General features: G+C 40.5%; 1 protein-coding gene across 4 annotated transcripts in view; it reads right to left on the bottom strand.

The window, feature by feature from the left end:
• RARB (retinoic acid receptor beta) overlaps positions 1-12677 on the bottom strand; it is a 334164-nt gene that overhangs the window by 273630 nt on the left and 47857 nt on the right. Inside the window, exon 1 of one of the 4 annotated variants that reach the window (XM_055803611.1) lies at positions 2677-2697. The exons of the other annotated variants lie outside the window; for them this stretch is intronic. The gene's annotated coding sequence lies outside the window, so the exon portion shown is untranslated. Of the gene's footprint in view, positions 1-2676; positions 2698-12677 lie in introns of those variants that run through there. 4 annotated transcript variants of the gene reach the window in all.

The raw sequence follows: 12677 nt of genomic DNA, 5'->3' as shown, positions 1-12677 counted from the left end.
CCACTAATCAGACTACGGGGAGTACTCAACATAAATAGAGGAAGGTCCAATCAACCTTTAAAAGAAACAATACCCACTCTGAAGTCCTCTTAATCTTCCAGATTCACTAAATTTGACCCAGAATACCTAAGCCTGGACTGGCACTGATCTCATAAGGCAGATCCTCAGAAGGTGTTAATCAGAGCAACTCCACAACTTCAAAAGTCTGCCGAGTCTCCAGCTCCAGATGTCTGTGTGCAGTCATGAATTCCTGATTTCAGTATACTTTAACACAGCTAGAAAAGCAGTAGAGGCTAAAGTTGTTGCCATTGTTAAGTAAAAAATTAATTAAAATGTTAATTAAAATTAATAGCTGAAAATATTCTATATATTCTGATTAGCAGTTGAGATTCATCCCATGTGTTCAGGTTCAAAGTAATTTTGCTCTGGGCTTCAAAGCTCACTTTTAACTTCAGCCAGCTTCCACTGTCAAGTTTCCAGGATAAAGTTCAATAAGGTTTACCGTTAAAGAGTTAAGCCATTAATGTATACTGCACACTTTTTCATGTACAGTGTGCCTACTGAAATGCAAGTCTTTAAAAGCAATGTTCTGAATATTGTCTTATGTCAGTCCAAAGAAGGTCTGGCCCAAATATCCCAGCCAGAGCTATTTCAAGCATTTAACAATCCAATTAGTTATACTACGTTAGACCTTCCAACTACATGAATGTAAACTGTTTACACTCGGGCAGCAAGGGTTGTATTGATAGGGTTGTACATAGTGAATAATTTTGTCAAAATATAGTGTTTCAAATGTAATTGCCAGAAGAGACGTAACGTGTAGGCTTGCAGCCTGAAGTGCAATTGTCTGGCACATACAATAGTGCAGGCTACACATTAACATTTACAATTCCAATTAAAAGTGATGCAAGAAAATAATATGGGGACTGAGTGTTATGCCCTCATACACAGGAATCTCCAAAACTTAAAATAATCCGGAATAAATTAACATGGTATAAATTGACTTGCATCATTTAGCAAATGCATAGATTTCTGAAGATGCTACCGTTAGTTAATCTGTATAATTAATTTTGGAAGATAAGCTCTTTTCCTTTCCTCCTCAGATCAGAAAACTGAGCACATCCTGCAAGGCATTCTAAATACATCTGAGAAATATGTACTCTAACAGATGTCCAGAAATAGGATTCCAAGTTCCATACCATGGCTTGACTATTTATGGAGAGTTTGGGGAAGAGAACACCAGCCTGAAAAACAGAGGTTAGAAAGTGTATTTCCTACGAATTTCTCCATCTCAACAGAAGCAACATTTCAGGTGATCTCTGCCTGCATCTATGAAAAATGAGTTCAGCCTTGCCACCACCAACTGATCTTTCTGAAATTTGGGTGCAATTCACTGTGCATCATACCAAGGATTGCAGCAGCATCCTGTGATAAAGATACAGAAAGAATCACACACGCAGACCCCAACAGCAGGCCAGCATACCTTGCATCTAGCTGGGGAATCATACCAAGTCCATGCATAGTCACCTCTGAAACTGGTTCTTCTACTAACCATGTGCATAGTAAACTGGGAGGGCCTCACGTGAGGTTTGGGAGCCCTGATGAAAAGATGAAGCAGAGTGTTGGATATACTACTTTTGACACGGTCAGGAAATAAGAGTTATTAAGGAAAAAGAGGATACTGTATCTTGACACCTACCAGGGTGGGATACAGTTGGGAGGTCTTGTCCAAAACCTGTTGTCCCACCTAGCAAGAATCTGATTCTCCAGAAAGAGAAAGAAACTGAAAAGCGTAAATGTAAGCAAGTATGAGGAATTGAACCCTGCAATTTAAAGGGATCGACTAATAACTGACCAATGCTATCGCCTTATTTCCTGTTATGTTATTGGAGATCACTCCCTTGAAAACTTAGTGTAACGACCCAGCAATTCATCAGCTCAATACAACGGCCAACTTTTAAAAGACACCTACTGTCATCATCTTTTCTCCTGTATTTGGCTATTTAAAACCAGCACTGGGGGGTTCCCTCCCGTGCTTAGTACGTGCATACCCTTCTAAGTAGCATCACACAATCTCCTTCTGCCACACCACCTGGAAACCTGGAGGACCCACAGGCAGGCATAATCTGGATTACCTAATCCTTACTGCAACTGATTCCATTTGGGTGGCTGACAAAGAGCTCGCTTTCAATTTACACCATGATTTTGCCTCACGCAATTTCTTTCTTGCCAAAATGCCACTTCTGAGGTGCCACCAGCGATGCATGTTGAGTAATGGAGACTGCCATGCTTGGGGCAGGCAGAGAACTGAACGCGTCTCTGTACCGTGCAGACGTGCCTATCTGCACAGACCACACACTGGGAGAGGTAAAGCTGGCTGTAAGCTGCTGAGCCATTTTCCCGTGAATCATTTTTATTTCTGCAGCTTGACTCCTAAGTTTCCTTTCCCTCTTCTTTCAAATTGATGCTGTAATATGGTCACACTGCAGAAATCTGTATCTCAGTAGGTACAATATTCTGCAGAATCATATAGCTCCCTCTGATATTTAGGAGACTGCTCCTGATTCATCAAGGCTTCCTGGATGACTTACAATGGCTTGGTCAGGTCACAGGGTGCAGGCTGCAATTTCCTTTGCCTTTTTATTGGTATTAATCAGGAGTTTGGGGACTGCGTACCTGTGGGTCTCCTCGCCGGCTCCAGGCATCACTGCATTAACAGCGGCACCTGGTGGGATGGGTCAGGCCTGGAAAGCACCGCCGCCCAGGGATGCGTTTCAGGCAGCGCCTAGGCATTCATACGGAAACAAAAATCAGCATTGTTTTGTTCCTGCAGGGTTTTGTAACACCTGTTGATGTGAAAAGTTCAAAATTAATACCACCAAACCCTACCCTGGTATTCACTCAAGAGATGCAAAACACTGGACAGGGAACAGACTGAACCGCAAGCCACATCTTAGAAACAGCCTGCAACCAGAGGGATCCAGGAGATGCACACCAAAAGGAAAAAAAAAATAATCTGGTAAATAACTCATCTCCAAGGCCTCTCAGCTTTTGATTCATTAGCTATCATTAAAAATTTATAAAGTATATTAGAAGCAAAGCTCAGTTCAGCCAGCCACATGTATTCTAGCAACAGAGCGACACACTGAGCCCTTTTCTTTTGATTACTGCCTTCAATCTCATCATTTTTATTTTATGGGACGCAAAGCATCAAATTCAGCTTCAAAAATACAATGTTCAAAATATAGTGGCCAATAAATGTTTCATCTTTTTCACAAACTAGACCTTAAAGAGCTTCAGTTATTTATTTTTATAGCAGCAGCATACATAAGTGTATGACACAGTAAAGGATACTGATCTCTGAAGACCTCAGATTATCTTAAACTCCAGAAAATCAATATCGAATCCTGTGTTTATGGTAGTTTTCATTATTTATTTTAGAGCTGAAGAAAGCGGACAGTGGAGGCTGCCAGTTTTGTAGAAAAAGAACCTAGCAAAGTTGAGGTCAGGTTTATAGGTCAAACACCACACTACAAAAGAAACCATTTACCCCCAACAGCCAAAATCACTGCGGTTCATCATAAGCAAAACATTTTTATTAAAACTCTGCACACTGTTACTATGCCTCATCTAATTACTTTAGTCCTTATGCCACGGGCAATGCTGAGTGTGTGCGAGGAGTTTAAAGGTTCCCACACAGGTACAGGTGCCTTCATGGGGCACTACCAGCAATCTACAGATTGAAGCTGGAGCAGAGGGCATTGCTGCATCGCCAGACGCTCATGCATGCATTTCAGTATACATGCAAATGAATACCGGCCGTGTTAGACTGTGCTGACTGCTTTCAAGACTACCAGCTCTTGATTAATTTTTAAAAAGTGCAAGTTCATGACACACATGAGAAAAGAGGGAAGAGGAAGGAAAGAGGAATAATACAAGAAGTTAGAGAGCTTTATTCCTTGAAAACACTTGGATGGAGGCAACATCAACAAGATCAAAGTAAGGATTTTTCTTTCAAAAAACCCCAACACTTTGAATTATGGTTGCTGAGCTAATGGAAGAAGCAAACTACTCAGTTCGGTCTACGTTAAGTATAACTTTAAAGCTCATATAAACTCAACTGGGTTGATTAAGAACAAGAAGAAATAAAGTCTTAAGCAGTGCACGAATTAAACTACAGAAATACTGGCTTAAAAGGCAAAAAAAGGCCATTAAAGTGAAAGCGGCTCTTACTACTGCAGCCTGTGCTCGACACACATTTTAGGACCACTCTCTTACTGCTGTAATGATACTGGTACCATTATCACATACCTGAAATAAAACATTTAAAAGATAATTCTGACTGTAAGCATCTCTCTTTCCCCCTTAATTCTTCATACCAACATTAAAATGTTATAGAAAAACAGTGTTGCTACTATATAAAATGACTGTATACTCTTTCTATGAAACACTGTGATCTATTGTGACAAGCGTAGGGTACAGATATGAAGAATTGTTAGAATGATTACAGGCACCAGAATGGTCCTGCAGGGTAGGGACTGGAAATACTGATGGGAATCCTTTTAGCTTACAGATGAGATGGCTAATAGAAGGCATGTTTGAGGTTTGAGAGACAAGACAAGATACATTAGACATTCCTATTTACAACATAATTAATTTTTGGAATACACTGCTACCACACCGCGCTGACATCAAAAGCGCAGCAGGATTCAGATAAGGTTTAGGTAGATAAAATGAAAATGAAGTGTTACATCAGAGCAGATTTAGGAAACTCAAGGGATTTAAGTCCTTTTGCTATACAGTACAGACCAAAGTCTAAGTGACAGGATTAAAAGAAAATACCATAATGTGAAAGATGTTTCAAAGCTTATTGTAGGGTTTTCTACAATTTTGTCTGAAATGCCCAGCTCCAGCCTGTCTCGATAGAAAGGACAGTGACTTAGATGGACCACTGGTTCGATCTGGTATGGCAACTCCGATATTCTTATGTTCCTATCAGGTAATTGGCAGTAACTAGAGTGACAATGGATGGGTACTCATCCTAGAAAAAGAAAAAAATATTCTATCATTCTAGTTCTCAGTGCACTGAACTGGATTATGTTAGGTTAAGCGTTGCCACACTGAATAATCTCAGGCTGTATCACATCTCCAAAGACACAACTCAGTACATGTAGGACAGCGCACTCAAAGTTGCCACAGATCTGAACTGAGAGTGAGTTAAAAAAAAATAAAAATATAAAAGATAAAATTGAAGTCTAGTGAAACCTACAGCACTTACAACAGTAGCAAAACCTATGTTAGAATATTTTAAAGTACTGTCCAATTCCAGAAATAGAAATTGCTCAAAGATATAAAACACCCGTCTCTCCTCTTTCTGCCTCTCCTCACCCTATCTAACTTCATGCAATCACAAACAGTGTTTAATGTCAAAGAAATTCAAGGACATCTGTCACCAAAACAGTTGTGAGGGTAGGAGAAAGCCAAAGACCCCTTAGCTTCTTGGGAAAGTTAATCATAATCAGCAAATGTTAAATTTTTTTACATTGAATTAGAGCATATAAATATTTATTTTTTTTTAGTATAAGACATGAGAAGAAGCTACCACAAGTCAGGAGTGGGAGTCTCGAGATTTCTCTGCTCCTTGGAAGCTAGAGTTGGTTTCTCTAACTTGGTTCTTCCCGCAGAAGAGGGACTACAATCTGCCTCAGCTTTTCCCAGCCACCATAATTTTTCATTGAATGTAAAACAGGTAGGAAAAGAGAACACCCATGCGCCTACAACCCACATCACAGTCTTCAAATGTTCATCCCTCTACATGAATGATTCTGTTTGCTATTCTTACTCCTCCTTGTTATTTATAGCTACTAATTACAATTTGGAATAATTTTGTAAAGGTTGCTTTGCAAAACAGTCATCCTTTAAGAGCTTACAATTTAATTTTAAGTATGACAACAACTATGGGGAAAAATAAAAATGGAAGGAAGAAGAGGCAGGGAGGCAGAACATTGGGTGAAAGGCAAAAATCACAGCAACAATATTCCACAGCGTCTCAAAATTGACGGAGATGAGTGTATTTCTGTAGCTAACTAAAGGTGGTGGTTTGGTTTTTTTAAACAAACTGATTTAATTGATTCTATATACAACACCAAAGGAGTAATACATAAATGAAAACAAGACAGTCAGTCAGCAGAGAGCTATCATTTTAATTACCATGGATATAGTGACCTTGCACAAAAACAATACACTGAACTCAAAAGCCTGATAAAAGAATGCTTACTTATCAGCTTCTGCTTCCCATCGGTATCTTATGAAACACACCCCAAAAAGCCATGACTTTCAGCTACGAGTCCCTCACCACCAATCACTGCAGAGCTGCTGTGAGGGGATGACCAGAGTCACTATAGACCAAGCCTGGGGCTTAGCCTGCTCATCCCCTGGGGTCGGTGGGTCAGCCAGCCTGCTGTCCTAGCCAGGTCCCTTTACTGCTCTATCCCACTCACTGCCCAAAGATTCCCCAAAACTTGCTCTGGGCATGTATTTTAACTGGCTCTGGCATTTGCTTGTAAGCTTAGGGCACGGGTTTGTCAACCTGGTGAGCTAAGGCAGTGCAGCCGCGTTACGCCACACACTCTCCAAATCCTACTCAGTATTTCTGAAACCTAGTTACCTTTTAAAGAGTTAAAAATTAACTAGCCAGCCATGGCTGACAAAATTAAAATTATTACTACCATTCCCTTAGTCTCTGGACCCAAATTCTCCCATGACTTACAGTATTCCATCCAAAAAAAACCATCCAAAAACCCCACACCACACACCAAAACCCCCCAAACCCCATCCTCTGCTCACCCATGTTACACGTTTAGATGAACCCTCTCATGCCCAATTACCAAAAATCCTTGGATATCCTTAGTGACTTTGAATGCACATATTTCCAAAGAGAAGCTGAGCAGGGCGCAAGCAGAGGACGCTTGTGTGTTGAAGAGACCCTTGTCCTGACAAGCAACCCACCCCGCAGGCTGCAGGCAGTGCGGGGCAAACAGCGCAGACACCCCAACCACTGTCCCCCAGGTTTCTGAAGGCAGAGAAGACAGCCCTGAGAACAGGCTGTCCCCAGCACCACAGGTAAGGGGACAGGAATGGCAGCAAGGAGTGCTGCGAGAGCCACAGCCTGCCTTCCACCTCCCTGCTTCCAGGCACGCCACCGTCTTCTAGCTGGGTAACCCCTATCTTCCCAAAGGTACTAACACAACATCTAATTATGGGTAGACAGCTACTCATATGTCCATGAGTTTGCAAAACTGAGACCTGCATCTGTATTTTAGTGTTTGCTTTTCAAATTACGAAATTAAAACAGGAATTCGAGAACGTCATGAAATAAAATGCCATGCTTTTTGCCAGCCCATGCAGCCCCACAGCTAACAAGTCTCAGCAATGAGATTTCTGGATTTTCATGTTTATACAGAGATTCTCAAAAAATATCTGGAGATTTACTGTTTGACAGCTCCACGTGCTTCGAGAATCCCTGTATCACACACAATAGGGATTATTTTTATTTAAAAATAATAGTTCCTATTATGATACAATTTTGAACAATTTATTTATTGCAAAATTAACGATGTTTATATGGCTCTTTCGTTACCTTCTAAGGCAAAAGGGTCAAGACCAGTTCGTACATCAAGTGCCAAGAATTACTTTCAAGGTGTAATTTAGCAGTCACCACTCTCAAGCAGCCACGGCTGTTCCCATTTTCTGCTACGGCAGCACTGCCATTTTGACCAGCCCCACACTGCCTTTGCTCTGCAATGCTGCAAGTAGTTTGCAAACAAACAACAAAATGTTGCTGGCACCATCTGCTCCTTGGAAGCCTGCCAGTCAGCCTGCAAACCACAGAGAGGAGCTTGTGTTGGGATTTACTCTGCATCCATCCTTTCTGGAGGTTCAGTTTTTGCTGCTGTCCTCAGTAGCCCTGCCAGCAGCTGTACATAGAGCTTTGATCCTTTTATGGGGAAAAAAATCTGCAATCTATTAACAATTTCCATCATACTCATTTAGATGACCTCGTCTCCTCAGTTACAGCGCATCTACGTCACTGGGTCTGCAATGAGCCGAAATCATAGAAGAACATTTTGTTCTCAGTAGTTAGAGCTAACCTGAACCTCATAAAAACAAATAACAGGTATAACAGGAATATTTTGCCAGTCACTGAAATACAGCCACTTTTGAGAAGAGCAGGGCAGGCCTTAAGCACACAGCATCATTCATCAGCTTTTCAGAGATGAAGCGGGGGCTATGGCATGCAACTCGCATAGTCCACAGTAAACAGACAGGAAGCTCACAAGGATGATGTCTCCAACTTTGTTACACACACCAGAGATAAAAACCTTCCTTATGAAAATGTTAAAGGATCTTTTTGACCACATGTTCAGACATCTCAATATTGGAAGGAGAGGAAGAAAAAAATGAAAGAAAAAGAGAAAAAAGGGGGAGAGCATGTAGGGCTACAGAGAATGAAAATCTTCCATAAATTCTACACTGAGATTGCTAACATTTATCCGAAATGCACCTTATTGATTTATTGTAATCAATAACAACTGTTTTATGATATCATTAATATACATTTCACCTCTTTTTTACTTACTTGTAATTAATGCACACAAAGCATCATTTTTTGTCCCACTATTTTTCATACCATAGCTTGTTTGGTTTTTGTTTGGGTTTTTTTTTTTTCTTACAATTGGTATCGCATCGTTAATGCTTCTGCAAGTCTCTATTTGCTGTAGCTCTTGGCTGCCTGTGCACAATGGCAGCAGGCACTGGCTTCAGTGCTGTGACATATCTATTTAATTAACCCAGCTGTTGTATCTACAGTGTGAAGTACATAGTGATGGTGCCATACTGGAAAGCGGGACCCATAAAACACAAAAAAATCACAGTGCCACTTTGAAAATGGAACACAAATAAAAGTCTGCTGAAAAAAAATACAGATAAACACATTCCTGTCTGCTTTGACAGGTCTCTACCATTCAGTTGGATACCATACAATATCGTAGAAGTCTTAAAACTGCTGTTTCATATTTCCAATCCACCTCCTTGATCTTGAATAAAATCAGCAATTCATCTGCATGTGAACAAAAATAAGCTATCTACTTCAAATAAAAAAAATAAACAGCAATCATCTGGTGGCAGTGTGCTTTTACCTATGTTTCTACAGCGTCCATTCTTAGAAGTGATTCTGCGTATCTTGGCATAAGATACAAAGCAGGAATTTCCCCCAGTGCAAGCTGATACTGCCTTTTCCTTGAAAGTTCATAACACCAAAATCAAACAAATTAGTCTGTTTATCAAGCTGTCTTTTTGCAGCACTCTGAAGGGAAGGAGAAAAAAAACAGAGGATTCACTCAAGTTGAAGATTACACACCCATTGCACATGAACACTACATTAAATATAATTTAGAATATACCTCCTGCCCATCATGAGTCGGGCCACAAAAGGAGTCAGTTGTACCAATAAAGGACACAAAAACAGGCCAGCATTTAGTTTCTTAGAGATGTGCTGTCTACACAGGCTCACTCTTTAGTAAATACAGGTGAATTAATTGCTTTGGAAGAACGGCATTCACTGGAACTACAGCCATACTCGAGGAGCCCTCCTGACCACAGCAGTGGGGACAAATGGGACATGACAGTTTTGACAGCCTCTCTGCTCCTCCACCAACCTGGAGAACCTCTGCTCATATGCCAGATGGAAATTAACTAAGTTATGTCAAGTAAGCAATTGCTCGCTTTTCTTGGGTGGTTTTCAGACTCCTCCTACATGTTCCAAAGGGGGTTCTCAGTGGCTCCTGGACCAAGGACATTTGAGTTACTGGTGTCAAGGTGCTCAATGGATGCCGTCAAGGGTTTTCTTCACACCATCGGTGATGAATGCAGAGGCAGCCCTGTTTAACAATGTGCCTACCTTACGGGCACAATGGTGCCATGGAACGAAGCCTGGAGATCTTGTTTCAAAAGCGCATCTAGCCATTACACTATGGTAAGGCTACTACAAAAAAACTTCCACAAATGCTCTAGAATATAAGCAATTGAAACAGCTACTGGTACAGTAATACAGTCTGAATACAATCTATTGAAGTTTTAAAAAACACATTTTATTTGTTGATGAAAAGATCTGAACCTTACAGTTGCTGTTCTCACAGCAGCGACCAGGAAAAAGAGAAGGGGAAGCTGTCTGACATCACCCAGCCTCTCATACTCTTGCTTACCACAGCTACAAGAGTTCCCAGGATTTAAGTACATCCCTAGTATCTACTGTCATTAAAAACTATGTAATACAAATATATATTTAGTCTGTATTTATATACACTCCCCCATACATCTATAGCTGGACAGGCAGATAGATAGAAGGTAACTTGCCTGCAAATTGAAGAGTGGAACCAAAATGGCAAAATTCTGCCTACCACACAATCTTATTTCTCCTGTTACAGTCAAGATCCAGGGGAAGAAATCCTGCACTAGTATTTTATTGTCAGAAGTTTCTGAACAATGGAAGTTTCTTGCAATACTTCACCTAGGGTACATATCCAGAAACCTGTAAATTAAGAGAGATGCACCTAAATCTATTTCTGGTGCAAGATGGAACACAAACCTGGAAGCCAATTAACTGCAAAGAAAAACATTTTGATTGAAGCTGATTTTCAAGGCACTCAAGAGACTGCATCCCTCGCAAGTAAGAGCGGAGGGAAAGATACAAACAGAAAAATTCTCTATTAGCAGACCTTCCTACAAATGTGACCTAGAAATGCACTGACCTAGAAGGGTGACTTTTGTGAAGTCTTTGGTCTTTTAAACACAGGATTTTGGTCCATTTTCCAAACCCACAATATGCTTTGTAGCTCTTCCCTGAAACAAACCAATCACACAAATACTTGAAGACTATTTTCTTAATTCTCACAGTTTGAATTCACTACAGTTCACCTTCAGCAGTACCTTCTTATAAGACAACGCTGAAAGGAAAGTTCTGATGTCTCGCTCAACTTCTTTGGGACTACTGCTACACGACACATCGGTCCACTGTACAGAATCTCCAGAAGACAATTACAACCTTTATTTTAACCAAACTGACTGACTGAGGTTCTGTATATATATCCCCGAGCTACACGTCCAGTTTGATCCAGTGGGAAAAATCCTTCTCATTAGGATCATGTTCAACAATGGTACTAACTGGTCTCATTATTCTTACTAGATCATAGGAAGATACAATAGTGATCCAAAAAAACCCAAGAAACAGAGGAAATAACAGCTCCTCAGAGTTTGCTCCTTTGTATCCACTGACTACTGTTCAGCATTCCCCACTACGTGTGGACTCTCTCTTCTCAATGGTAAAAATGTTACCTTACTGACTAACCTAACCTAGCTGCACATAACTAGTCAGCATCAAGAAACTGTAATGCTTGATCTATCTCAGCACCCAAAATCTGAAGTCAAACCAAACCTCTGATTTGTGTCCACAATATCTGTTTGCCATTGCTAAGCTGAAAAAAAAAGAATGGGAAAAAACCTTTTAATAGTTAGACAGTTATAGATTTTATAGAGGACAGTGTGCGATACATACTTCAGCATGAACCATGAAAAGCAAAGACAAAAATGAAAACCAAGTTAACGAGGCATTTTGATCACTATGACTCAAAAATCTGCATCACTACATACTTCTTTCAAAACCAATTCATCCACTTTAGTTGAAACTGGCACAAAACCAAGAAAAAATAATTTTGCTGAAAAGTGCCAGAAAAAATGAATTAAGAAAATAAAGAGTAAATAAATCAGAAAAGGAATAAGGAAAATTCTTGCATACGTTCAGAAATCTCCAAGGACAAACCAACCACTACTATTCAACTCAACTACTCTTTCTCATTAACGCATCCTTAACAGGGTGGCAACTGGTGGTTAGCTCAAGACAAGCAAAACCACTGGCGTCAATTTAATTTCACCTTAATTTTAGGTTTTCATCTCACGATTTTCTCGCCTAGGTGTTTCAAACAGGTTTCCCTTCTGCAGAATTGCAAGCAGGTATTTTTTTCCTTTCTTGTTATATTTTGTATTTGTCCTACTTAGGGCAAATGCACGATGCTTTTAGCTGCCTGACCCCAGTTCAAGCTGAACCTAGAAAAGAATCCTTAGGTTGTTTTTTTTTGCTGATGCAAGGTTCTGTCAGTGAAAAGTCAGGCACTGTAGACCCTCATTCTTCCTTCTCTGCTCTGTATTTCACCACACTGGCAGAATCAGTACCAAAATGGGGAACTACCAGAGAAATACCCTCCTCCTATATTCTCCTTCCCAGTATTTCTTAAAATAATGTATAAATAATCTAGTCTATCACAATAATTCACAGGTAGGTCGCCATGCTGTAGAAGCAAGCGCAGTTTTGCACAGCACAATGCCTTTGCGTTCGTTAGTGGTAGGAAAAGGTACCCTCCTGAGCCCAAGGACAGTCCAACTGGTTCGTCCCTTTCCTGCTCTATTGTCGTGCAATAACCCACCCCATTCACCAGGGCCCCATAAATCAAGCCTCACATTCAGGGAGGCTGCGAAGCCATCAATAGCAAATAGCCTGCATCCAGTTAAGGTCTAGCGAGAGTGACCTGAAAAAACTAACAGCAGGGAACTCCTCCGCTGTCATC

The sequence above is a fragment of the Falco peregrinus genome, chromosome 5, assembly GCF_023634155.1.
Source record: "Falco peregrinus isolate bFalPer1 chromosome 5, bFalPer1.pri, whole genome shotgun sequence".
Taxonomy (NCBI): Eukaryota; Metazoa; Chordata; class Aves; order Falconiformes; family Falconidae; genus Falco; species Falco peregrinus.
Note: the sequence above shows the minus strand (reverse complement) of the source record. Positions and strands in the feature narration are given on the sequence as shown.